Genomic DNA, 13,409 nt, shown 5'->3' with positions numbered 1-13,409 from the left:
AAATTTTTTTAATGATTTTCATTGGGAATTACTTTGGCAATTCCTTTGAAAAGTTTTCCAGGAACGTGAAATATTTCTTTTTAATTAATTTCAGAGTTCATAACATCATTTTTTGGTGAAATGTTTCGGCATTGCTGTTGGGAGATCTTTCAAGAATTGTTTGCAACATTTTTGAAAATTTCTTCTCAATTCCCACACCTATTTCTTAAAATTCTCAACACACCTCTCTTTCGGCAGTTTTCCTATGAATTTCGTAGTAAAATCCTTTGTAAACTCCTTCACTAAGTCTTCTTTTAATTGATTTGGCAAATTAAATTAGGAATTTCGTCGGAAATTTCTTTGAACATTTTGTTGAGCAATTGCTTTGTTTGTTCGGAAATTGCTCTGGACAATTCTTTCAGAAGTTTCTTTGGAAATGCCTCAAGCAATTGTTTTGGAAATTCTTTCCAGTATTCTTGTGGTACCCATATTCTTTGTGATTTCTTTAGGAAATCTTCTGGAATTTGCCTTTTTGTTTGTTTTTCCCTAGCTCCTTTGGAAATTCTCCTGTGAATTTCATGGAAAGTTAATTTTAAATTTCTTCAGAAATTTTTCAAGTAGTTTTTGTTTCATACATTAGAGATCATTCGGCAATTCTCCTGGAAACAAATTTGGCGATTGCTCTAGAATTTCATTCGAAAATTCTTCTGAAAATCGGCGATTCCAATAGGGGAAACAAACTTCTGAAAATTTTCCGAGAAATGACCCGATGTAATTAGCAAAGAGATTGCCTGAGAAATTTCCAAGTGAACGGCCCAAGCAATATTCGGAGGAGTTGCCAAAGCATATTCGTAGGGTAACATTTAAAGGAACTTACCGAAGAATTCCAAAGGAAATGTCTTGGAAATTTTCAAAAACATTTCCGAAGGAATTTCCAACGAAATTATCGAACAAATTTTCAAATAAATTTTGTGAAATTACCTAAAGAATGACCGATGTAATTAGCACAGAGATTGCTTAAGGAATTCCCTCAGAATATAAAATAGGTGAATTGTAGGTGAAATTCCTAAATCAACGGCCTGAGAAATTCCCAAATAAATTACCCAAGAAATTTCCAGAGGAGTTGCCAAACAAATTCGAGAAATTTGCGCAATATTTGAAAGAACTTACCATGGAGTTCCAAAGGAAATGCCTTAGGAATTTTCAGATACACTGCCGAAGGAATTTGTCAATTAAATTGTTGAATATTTCGAAAAATTTCTTACAGGATATGGTAAAAGAATAACCAATAAAATTTTCAAAGGAATTTCTGAACAAATTTCAACTACCGTGATTTCAAGCAGTCAATATCGCATTACACTTAAAACAAGTTGTTAAAAACGACCATCGAGGAATTTTTTTTATCAATCCTAAAAATAACTATATGTATAGTAAGGTATGGTTTTGGAGAAATTCCAAGAGGAATCCCCCAAGAAATTCTGAGAGGAAATTATGAAAATCCCTGGGAAAATTTCCAGATAAATTCCTGAATAAATCCACGGAGTAATTCTAGGAGGAATTATTACAGAAATCTCTACATAAATGTCTTGATACATATAAGAGTTCCTGTACAAGTTCCTGGGAAATATCCTGCACGAAAACCAGCAAAAATTGCTGTAGAGATTCCAGAAGCAATTTCAGAAGAAATCCCAAAAAACGTCTGGGGAAATTCCTGGAAAAATCTTAGGAGCATATCTGAAGTGTTTCTTATGAAAACAAAAATAGGAGTTCTCGGGAATTCCTGGAGGAATTGCACCAAGAATTTGTAGAGAAATCTCACCCCGAATTCCTGAAGGGTTTCTAATAGAAATTCTGGGAGAAATAGCTAGAAAAAATGATAAAATAAATTAAAAACGCCGCTAGAAATCTTTAGAGTAAATTTTGAAGAAAATCCTCTGAAGGAATCCCTACAGCAACTTCTGAACCAATTCCAGGATTACACCTCAGCATACATTCCTGTAACAATCTCAGTAAAGGGGGCTCGACCTTCTCACCCTAAAAGTATATTTGGCAGCTAGAACAGTAAGGCTGCTACCTTAAACGACCAACAATTGGCAATTTATCCTAGGTATGTCGTAGGTGCCAAATAATATCTTTATTATAACACAAGTCGATCAAGCTTGGAAACTTCAGCAACTTTCAGGGAAAAAAGTAGAAAAATGCATCTAAAAATTATTTCTTCGGCGAATAAACAATAATATTCTCACATCTGTTTACCGTTATAAGGATCAATGCGTAATTCGTTTGAAACGTTACGTTTTTTGTTACAAATTGCTTGCACTCTGTTGATTGGAGAAAAGTAACAGTGTGTGCTGTTTGAGAGCGGAAACAAGTAGAAAGCAGGGTAGAGTTTTCTGATGATGCAAACAAGAGCAACCAACGTCATCGAGTATTGAAAACTCTCGGTGGCTTTGGATGAAGCCGACCTTTTGTGGCGTACGCGGAAGTTTGGTGAGTGCTTTCCATTTATTTTTTGCAATATTTTTTTTTTGTATAAGCTGTCGCGTCACTTATGATACAGCAAATGAAATGATTACCCTAATGGATCGGTAATAATATTTCCAACACGTAACGATGGGTATAATGAGACTTTAAGTGTTCAATCGAAACGTTTAACAATATTATCATGCTGTTACTATCATTTATGATCAATTGACTCGATCAGCCACGAGTTTACAGAATCAGTCATAGAGGTTTTAGTCTTTGTATACATGTAGGTAAGCATTTCTTGAGGTAAATAAAGGCTTTTATATTCTAAATCTGATGAATCATTCAGCTTTTCCAAGTATTTCTCACAATTAACAATCGCTTACCGTACATTCCAGTTCAACTGAACAAAAAGCTATACTTCGCAAGAACAAAATCCCCATCGAAAAACAAAATTGTGTACACAAAAACGCAAATTTACATACAAACCAATGAGAGACCATGAAAAAAGAAACAGATGATCTCACGATACTCTTCCAAAACACCTAATGAAAATAACCACCATGCAAATGCAAACAAAATATTTGTAACATTATTATCTGTTTCCTCTCAAGACGAAACAGTCGCAGAGCACATTATCACCTTCCGTACGATCGCCGCAAAACTTACGCTTATCACAATCGTCGTTTTTCGGGTTGCTCAGTCGGTAGATCGCGATCGCGCCGTTTTCGGCGTTCTTCGTGAACGATCTCCAAAATACAACTCCGTCTTTTCACACAGTCAGTCGTTCTTCTCTCACTTCTCTAGTCGTCACGATCATACACACAAGTCGGCGGCCGACGATCATCTCCCGTGGAAACCGCGCAAAAGCCCTAATTTACATTTCTCCTTAGCGGTTTTTTTCCTATTGAAGCCGCCTCAACCGGAGCTAATGCGGTGTGGAATAACAATTCCAAAACTAAACTGTTACAACAATCTTTATCGCCGTCGATGCCGCCGACGACGACTACAACGACCGAGCTGAACGGCGGTTTGACGTCACTATCACTCCCCCTTGCCTTGTCCGCGTGTTCCACTGCCTGCCGTCGAAGTAGTCCGTCGCGCTCGACGGCCCACTACTAAACCGATCAACTCGGCAAAAGCCCATCCAAGTAGGCTATTGTTGTAGTCGTCGTCGTCGTCGTTGGCGAAGTCGTCGCCTCCTCAGTCGTTTCTGTTGTAAAGTATTGTTTTTGTTTTTCTGCTTCGCTTCTCCGCACCGTTGCTCACCTCACTTGAATATATTTTTTGACAATATCCGCAGCTTTTCGCTTGCTTTTGTAACCGCGGCGACTAACCGCGCACCAACCCAAAACAGGTATTCAACGCGAACCTACGCACGACGATCGTGGTGAAAGCGAGATGTCGCCCTCCGTATATTCCCTTCGCGCGCGGGTTTTTTTCTGCGTGTCTGCTTGCCTGCCTGCGCACGATGATAATAATTAATCAATTTTTCTCCCTTCGTCCCGCACTGTTGTTGTGTAACACGGTCGCGCACTTTCCAGAACACTACTGTAGGTAGTCTTTCGCGTGGTGAAGAAAACACGTTCGGTACGATCGACGTTTGAAATTGGACTGAACCGGGCACACGATCACGACGCACGACGATCCTCCAATCCAAGCAATGTACACTGCACTGATTGGATTGAACAACAGCTGTATAGTAAGGCCGTGCTCCAATCTCCGTGCGCGGTACGGCGGACCCAGGGCTGCTGCTATACGCGAACAGCGATGCTGCGAAACTGTGTGCTCTACAGCCCTACAGCTATAGGCGAACTGCTGGAGAGTATCGGCGTTCGCGTTGTTACAACAACGTGTGTAGGTGCGATGAGCACGGAGCAAGTTGGAGAGAGCGAAATTTCGCTGGAAAGAAGGTGGTGTGGCAATACACAGAACCTCTACAAGGTGTGTCGACAGAAAATACAATATTTGGGCCAAGCTCTCCGAATTGTTCTGAGGGTTTACGGATACCACTTAACAGGCTCAGCAGTGTCTAATGTGTCTAATAGACACATATAAGTAATGTGGAATTTAGGAAATTTATGTCGACAACCGTGCCCGAGCACAAAAACAGTGTGATAAACGAAGTGTCGGATGACTCTCGAGAACCATTTTAATCGGGTTGCAACCCGACATCCTGATGGCGTGACCCGCCCACCGTAGCCTCCCGATTTTCACGGTATGGACGATGATTGGTTCTCTCAGCAGCTGATGCAGCTCGTGGTTCAGTCGCCTTCTCCAAGTCCCGTCTTCCATCTGCACTCCGCCGTAGATGGTACGCAACACCTTCCGTTCGAAAACTCCAAGGGCGCGTTGGTCCTCTGCACGTAGGGTTCATGTTTCGTGGCCATAGAGGACGACCGGTCTAATCAGCGTTTTCTAGATAGTTAACTTCGTGTTACGGCGAACATTGTTCGATCGTAGAGTTCTGCGGAGTCCAAAGTAAGCACGATTTCCTACCACAATGCGCCTCTGAATTTCTCTGCTGGTGTCGTTGTCAGCGATCACCAGTGAGCCCAACTACAGTCGAGTCTCTTTCTAAACGAATTCCTACTAAACGGACTCCTATTAAACGAACTCCTACTAGACAGGGGTGAGTGTTATAGGAGTCTAAGAGCTTATGGGATTTCGGCATTTTGGGGGTGTGGCCTATTATCTCGGGTGTGTTAAGAGTTAACGCAATACTTTCTTCGGCAAAGGTTTTGGGCTAGATAAGATCTACCATTGAGAACTGTGGTTCATATGATTAGTTGGCAATTTGTCCGCTAGAGGGACCATCAATAATTTGATGCTAAATTGCACTACAGGAACCATATCAGGTTGTCAAGCAAACGTTACGATATGTGACAGCTCAAGACCCTGATAATTTGGAAGGATACCCGACTAGATGAACATAACAAGAATATATCATAATTATATCTTAATGTGACATAACTAACAAATTATGTTAAAATTTTGTTTTGACATGGACTGTTTATCAGTTTTTCAAACTAAATTATAACAAAATATATTATAATCTTTTGTAACTAGTTTTGTTACAAATAAATCAGAACAAACTCTGTTATAACTTTGTTATTTTTGCAACTGAACAAAATGATCAGTTGAAAAAATAACACAATTATATCAGAATATGAAAATATTTTTATTTTTAGCTATATTACAAAAAATGAGAAATTTGATTATGTATTCGTTTTTTCATTGCTTGTAGAGCAAAAGGTCGATGGATGCAGGTAAAAGATCAAAAAATGCTTATAAGGAAACAACTTTATTCTATGTAATTGAAAAATTAATGAGAAAACATTCAATTGCTGTTGAGGGGCTGCAGTTTGGCTTGTTTTTTTTTGCGTGGAATACCGGAAGCGTATCCGCACGGGGGTGAATCTTCGTCACGAAAAGTGCCGCTCGTTTGGTTGCTGAACACTAGCGAACCTGGTGGTGGAAATCAAGCTTTTTTGTACAGCAAGCATAGGACGGGAGCGAGGCACGCTTTGATGATTTTTTTTATTTTTCCATAGAAATTCATTCCAATCTAGTTCTCCAAGTAAAAATTTTACGACTACCACCTTGAAATTTGAAATTTATTCGAAGATACATATCTGTTCTGTGGTATCCGGCTACCCTCAAAACTGAAAAGTACTCATATTTTTTCAACTTTGAACCGATTTTAATGAACTTTGACTCGTTTGAACAAGACATCTTTTTTTTATTGATTGGTTATGTGAATAGAACGGTTGGGTTACACGATATTCCCAAAAGTCCAAATTTTCTGGAACATGTCCTTATGCTATTGAGGGACCCAGATACAAAGAGGTGTAAGTGAACATTTTGTCGAGTTTGAGCTGAGCATATCAAAAAATCTTCAGATTTCAAGTTTTCAGGAACTTTTTTAAGATTATTTTTATGATGATCAGAAAAATTACAAAAAATCAGGGAAAATTGGGTTGATATTGAAACTCCAAACATTTTGTATGGAATGAAAAATTGGTGAAAAACTTCAAAGCTCATTTACTCGAAAGTGAGTTTTTGTAACTTACACCCCTTTGCTTCTAAGCCCCTCTATTCTAATATCGACATTGTTGGAGTTGGCGTATTTAAAAGACATGATCTCTCGTTTAACATGCTCCGTAATGATTACTCTGGAGTCAATATTTTGGGATACCTAGGCTGGGCAAATATGCTATTGCAGCTGGTCTATGGAGAATTCCACGCGTATGGCAATTCGGGTTTTCCTTAACCCACGGTGACCAGATCGGTCCAGTCGCATTTGTTCTAGATGGAAAAAATAAATCTGGTTTAAATGAGACAAATACTGTTTAAATCGGAGAAAATTTATCGCAGATATATCCATTACAAAGTTTACCTTCTTTAGTTTATTGGCTGCTGTTCCATATTATGAAGTAAAAAATAAAGGCATTGCAACTTCTAGAAATTTTATCAGACTCTTCCGTATTTTTTATTTTATTCATTGCTTAAATTTGAGTTTTTGGGTATATATAGCATCATAGCTACTGATATGTTTACCGAAGTATTTATTTCCTTCTTTCAATACCCCAGTCCCGTTACGGTGCCATATTCCCATCACTTTTCAACGATTGTATGTCACTGAGATACCTTGGTATAGACTGAACTCAAGACCATCTATTATTGATGAATAGAGATCCTGAGTTACAGTATGTGACTCCCCCATTCTAGCTTTATGAAGCCAACCACGTCCTTGAGAGATAAGATCCATATGTCAGCAGGCCCTAAAAAGGGCTTGCTGAGAACTTCGAACCTACGTTGAGTGAGTGCACTGCAATAGCAGAGGATGTGTTCTGATGTTTCCCTCTCCTCGTCACAGAAGCGGCAATTTGAGGTTTGGATTGCTCCGATCTTTTGTAGATGGTATCTGCAGGGACAGTGTCCAGTTATTAGACCGGTGTAGATGTTGAGATCCCTTTTGTTGAGACCTAATAGCTGTTGGGTTTTCTTGGGGTTTATCGTTACGAGCCTTTTGGGTTGGCTCGTATGGGGAAGTGCATTCCAGTTTGATGTGATTTGACTGACCATGTATTTGTTCAGTTCTATTTTTACAGAGCAGTCTGAGATCCCGCAGAAGGGCTCAGGGCCAATGGACCTTTCATTAGACCCATTCCTGGCTAGCTCATCAGCAATCTAATTTTGCTCTAGACCCGTATGTCCTGGGATCCAATATAGGTAGACTCGATTGCGTATGGATAAGTTTTTCAAAGCCAGAATGCATTCCCACACTAGCTTTGAGTTACAAGTGTAGTTATTAGGCGACTTTAGTGCCGCTTATCAGAGAAAATACATATTTTTGCAAACCTACACTTTCTCTTCAGGCATAATAACACACATTCTAATATTGCATATATATCCGCCTGAAATACTGTGGGCCACTGTCCTAACCGTTTCCATTTAGTCACTACAAATTCCTATTGCAGGATTTATGGCAAATTCATTTAATATGCTTAGGTGACCCGTAAGGCCTCCCGACAGCAGTGTTTTTGTTCTCTTTGACCTTAGAGCACTTTTTTCCGCCTCCAGCTTTATGAATTGTTCTAACCGGGGCAGGTGAAGCATTGCGTCTAGGGCCAAAGTGGATGTACTACGAACTGCACCAGTGATGGCTATGCAAGCGGTGCGTTGGATCTTGTTTAGCTTAGCCCTTGCAGCAGCCTCATTAGTTTTAGGCCACCAGACAAGGGAAGCGTAAGTAGTCCTGGGACGGACAATGGTTTTATATATCCACATGATCATACTTGGTTTTAGGCCCCATCTTTTACCCAGGTTTTTTTGAACTAACCCAAAGTGTATTGAGACCTTTCTGCACAACTGATTGGAGATGAGAGTTCCAATTCAGTTTTGCGTCGAGTATGACACCTAGATATTTTACTTCGCTTGAATAAACTAGTTGTGTTTGATTCAAGAAAAGGGGTTTCAGTTGGACCTTCCTCCGTTTGGTGAAAGGGATAATGGAAGTTTTTGTAGGATTTATGCCTAGTTGTTCCTTATGACACCAGGAAAAAGTGTGATTTAGGGCAGATTGCATTCTTTCCACGATAACACTTTGGAATTTGCTCGTACAATAATGACAACGTCATCAGCATATCCAACCACTTCGAAGCCTCTTCTCTCTAAGCTGTCTAGAAGTTCATCCACCACCAGTGACCACAACAAAGGAGAAAGCACTCTGCCTTGCGAACACCCCCTTGTTGCTTTAACAGCAATGTATGAACCGCCAAGCTCAGAGGAGATTTTTCGATTAGCTAGCATAGCATGTACCCAGGTAACAATGCATGGGTCGAATTTTCTCCTCAACATTGCTGACCCTATAGACGAATAAGAAGCGCTATCGAATGCGCTCTCAATATCAAGAAATGCTACAAGAGCAATTTCTTTTGCATTAAGTGTTTTTTCGATCTTTTGCACTACCGTATGTAGTGCCGAGATCGTAGATTTTCCACTTTGATAAGGCATTGCTTTCATAAATTTGTGATTTATGTACTCGCATAGTACCTTTTCCATAATTTTGAGCATTACAGAGGATAAACTTATCGGCCTGAATGCTTTGGGGTTGGTTTTATCTCTCTTTCCTGCCTTCGGAATGAAGACTGCCCGGATTTGACGCCAATCGTTGGGTATATGCCCCAAAATCAGACTCGCCCTAAAAATCTCAACCAAGGGTGAAACCAGTGTTTTCTCCTCTTTTTGGATCAACGCTGGGAATATTCCATCCATGTCAGAAGACTTAAATGGCTCGAAAGATCTCACAGCCCTCTCAACCCTAGCCCGAGTGAAAGCTTCCTTTGCAACCTTTATTGCGTCTTTTTTAGATCCAGAAACCCATGATTGGATCTCTTGTGGATCTGAGACAGCAATTCCAGTGTCTTGGTTGCCGATGCTCGACTCAGGGATTGAATCAGGGAAGTGGATCTTTAACAATTCGCTCAGTGTATCGCTAGGCTCAGTGAGCGAACCATCCGTCTTTCGGAGGCTACCCACACCATTGCAGTGGTCTTTTGAAAGAGTTTTTTGGAGTCTGGCCACTACGAGTGTATTCTCTATGCTTTCACACATTAGAATCCACGATTCCCGTTTGGCTGACCTTATTTCTTTGTTGTAGTTCGTCAGGGCCTTTCTGTATAGGCTCCAATCGCTGGTTCGCTTGGCACGGTTGTATTCTCTACGCGCAGTTTTCCTAAGCTTCTCAAGAGTTTTATTCCACCAAGGAACGTCTCTACTAGAACTAATTGATTTAGTTGGACAGCTCTTGTTCGGATAGGCGAAGGGTCTTCCAGCAGCAGTTTGTATGTGCAGCTCAAAGATTTGGTCTTGCCTATACAGAACCCGCTTCCCTTTGGACGATGCAACCGAACTCGTATATAGTCGTCACCTAGTCGCAGTAAATGTCTTTATACGCGCGGTGTTACTGCACCCTTAATGAAAGCCGTCGATATGCTACAAATCTAATCCCAACAGTAGCTTCTAATTGACGTGAAATCGACTTCAATAGAGTTCAATATAATATAAATTCACTTGGATTTCTCCGCACTCAACTAGGCATATAACAAATTCACAACTTTAGCATATTCAATTAATTATCTCGCAGAATCTTCCCTGGGATACACAATTAGCATCACACATTCTGGGCTTTGTCTATTCTGCCGCAGTAGGTCATTGTTCAACCGTCAGCAATCATACGACGAGCGGGATTCTACATGCGGCAATGCTGAACGTCGTCCGTGCTGCCAGAACATCCCCCGCCCCGTGGATCGAGGGGAGGGCCTCCCGTAGATTCACCCAGCTCCATTACCGCCAACTTTACCACAGGTCGCTTCAACTTACCGGACGCCGTGCGAACGATCGCCTGGCGTATTCTGCCGTCCTTACCGGAAATGACTTCATCCACGACGCCTCGAACCCATGACCTTCTTTTCCCTTCTACCACGTATACAAGGTCGCCGGCCTTCAAAGACTTCACTTCGTCCAACCACTTCGTCCTTCTATTCATTGTAGGGAAGTACTCCTTCGACCATCGCCCCCATGCAATGTTCGCTAACTGCTGAGAGCGAAGGAAACTGCTTCGGAGAGTCTGCTCCAGATTCACGAGTGGTTCCATTGGTTCATGAGCACCCGACGAGCATCCGAAGATAAAATGATTCGGCGTTAGGGCTTCGGGATTATCTAAGTCTTGCGGCATGTACATGAGGGGCCGTGAGTTGATCAATCCCTCTACTTCAACTAACGTAGTCCACAAGATTTCGTCGGTCAGTCTCCGACCGTCATTCAACGTAGCCATGGCCTCTTTGACGCTCCGCACCATGCGTTCCCACACTCCGCCCATGTGTGGCGCGGAAGGGGGATTGAAAGACCATTTCGTTCGTGCATCGGTAAAGGTACCGGCGCACTCCAGATCGATCTGCTTTATCTGTTGCTGCAGCTCGCGATTAGCCCCGACAAAGTTGGTGCCATTGTCGGAGAATATTTGAACCGGTGATCCACGTCTACGTGAGAATCTTCGAATTGCCATGATGCAGGATTCGCTTGAAAGATCGTAAGAGACTTCCAGGTGAACCGCTCGTACCACTAGACACGTGAATACTACCACATATCTTTTCTCTTTGCGCCGGCCGACGGTTACCTCCAGCGGCCCCATGTAGTCAATACCGACGTAGCTGAAAGGTCGGACATTCGGCGTCAATCGTTGCTCGGGAAGAGGAGCCATACGAGGAGGAAGGGGCTTGCACTTGCCCACTTTACAGAACTGGTAACTGCGAGCAATGTTCTCTACGGCCGATCGTAGATGCGAAATTTGAAATCGTTGACGGACTTCGTTTACGACGGTTTCTTTGTTCGCATGTCCGTAACGACGATGGTAGTGGTCCAAGACGCGTTGAGTAATCTCACTCTCTTTTGGGAGAATGATCGGAAATCTTGCGTCGAAACCAGCATAAGCGGCATCGGCAGTTCTCCCTTCCATCCGAATGATGCCGTATTCGTCAGCGAAGGGTGAAAATTTGTAGAGTGAACTGCTTTTCTCTAGAGCTATCCATTTCCCTATCGGTTGATCACGGTTCTTCAGCAGAGTTCGAACTTCGTCCGGATAATATTCACCCTGCGTCATTCTCCAGAGAAATTGCTCCGCTCGTACAAACTCCTCCTGCGACAGTGGCACTTTGCGGGCGGCCACTTCGGATCTCAACAGCTTCGCTTGATTTTTCGTAGCTTGGATAGTTTCTATTGGGCGCCCAGATATGCGCAATCGGCAGTTACTGATGAAGCGGTAAACGCATGCCACGGTCCGTAGCAGTACACTCCACTTCGAAAATCTACCAACGTCTATCATTCCCACCGGAAGCATGATGTGAGTGAGCAGGTAGGCCGATCGTAGCTCTTCAGTAGTGTTCGGCTTCTCTCGCTGCTGTGGCCAACTGTCTTCGGAGAGATACAAAAATGATGGACCCTGGAACCACCTTCCGTTAGAATCAGGCTCCGAGTCGCGTACCCACTTTGTCAAGCAATCGGCTACATTCTGCTTAGACGGTACCCATCGCCAGCACTCGGCTTGGGTCAGAGACAGAAGTTCTCCGATACGATGGGCGACGAATTGTTTGTAGCGCCTGTGGTCGGAACGAATCCACGCGAGAACCGTGGAAGAATCCGTCCAAAGGTACACCTCACGAGGTTGAAGGGTATGGTTCGTCAAAACAGCGGTCAACATTCTAGCTCCGAGCACGGCCGCTTCCAATTCCAATCGTGGAATAGAGAGATGTTTCAGGGGGGCGACTTTACTTTTCGCCATAACCAACGAGCACCGCACGCGTTCCAGGTGGTCCGTAATCCGGAAGTACACCGCACAGCCATATCCAGCCTCACTGGCATCGGTGAACACGTGGCACTGCAGCGTTCGACGGCACAGAGGATCTGCTTCACCGAAATAGCAACGTGGAATACTGAGCTCACTGATACCCGGTAGTAACTCCACCCAGCGTGTCCACTTCTCGAAATCTTCGTCTGCCATTTCTTCGTCCCACTGCACCCCACTTCTCCATAGATCCTGAATGAGGGTGCGTCCATGTATGAGGTACGGTGCCAGGAGACCAAGAGGATCAAACAGACTCATTATGATCCTCAGAGCGATTCGCTTTGTCGGCCGCTTTCCTCCGGACACGTACTGAAGAAGTTGTTCGCCAAGCTCGGTTGAAAACGTTAGAGAGTCCGACTCTGGGCGCCACAGCATTCCAAGAACTCGTTCCCATTTTGCCTCGGTCGTTGACTGTAGCAGACGTGGCTCTGGATCGTTGCGTTCGCCGAGCTTCTCCAACACTTCCTCACTGTTGCTCACCCAGTTCCTCATTTCGAACCCGCCACGGGCGTGGATGGTCCTAACTTGAACAGCCAACTCCGCTGCTTCTTCTGGGGTGTCAGCACTGTCGTAGTAGTCGTCCATGTACGTCTTGTCCTTGATTGCCGCTGCAGCTACCGGGAACTCGTCCGCCCACTTGTCAGCGTTGACTCGTAGGACGTGCTGTGCGACGCATGGCGAGCATGTGGCGCCAAACATCGCTACGTCTGCGATGTAGACTTCAGGAGGATGTTGCGAGTCAAATCGGAAGAGGAAACACTGAAAATATTTGTCCGGCGTCCTCATTCGAAGCTGCAGAAACATTTCGCGGATATCGCCTCCGAATGCAACGCGTTTCTCACGGAATTTGCAGATCACTGAAGGGAGCGACACTAGCAGGTCGGGACCTTTTAATAGTTGTGAGTTGAGGGACACTCCATTCACTTGCGCTTTCCCGTCCCACACGAGTCGTTTCTTCTGCTTTTTCGGATGTATAACCAGGCCAAGAGGCAGATACCACACTTGCCTTCGGTTGATCTCCATCAACTCCTTTTCTGTAGCCTTGTGGACGTAGCCT

The 13,409-nt window shown here is 43.1% G+C and overlaps 2 protein-coding genes across 9 annotated transcripts in view; one reads left to right on the top strand and one right to left on the bottom strand.

Annotated features, from left to right (window-relative positions):
* The window catches only part of LOC109418410 (inositol-trisphosphate 3-kinase A), a gene marked incomplete at its 3' end in the record, with an annotated part of 124,189 nt that extends 119,601 nt beyond the window's left edge, over positions 1–4,588 (bottom strand). For 2 of the 6 annotated variants that reach the window (XM_062855680.1, XM_062855685.1), the window contains 1 exon segment: positions 3,715–4,588. 6 annotated transcript variants of the gene reach the window in all.
* Positions 1–13,409, top strand: part of LOC109426084 (uncharacterized) — a 645,679-nt gene that overhangs the window by 583,974 nt on the left and 48,296 nt on the right. The gene's annotated exons all lie outside the window — the stretch shown is intronic.

This window comes from Aedes albopictus, chromosome 3 (assembly GCF_035046485.1).
Source record: "Aedes albopictus strain Foshan chromosome 3, AalbF5, whole genome shotgun sequence".
NCBI classification, from domain to species: Eukaryota; Metazoa; Arthropoda; class Insecta; order Diptera; family Culicidae; genus Aedes; species Aedes albopictus.
Note: the sequence above shows the minus strand (reverse complement) of the source record. Positions and strands in the feature narration are given on the sequence as shown.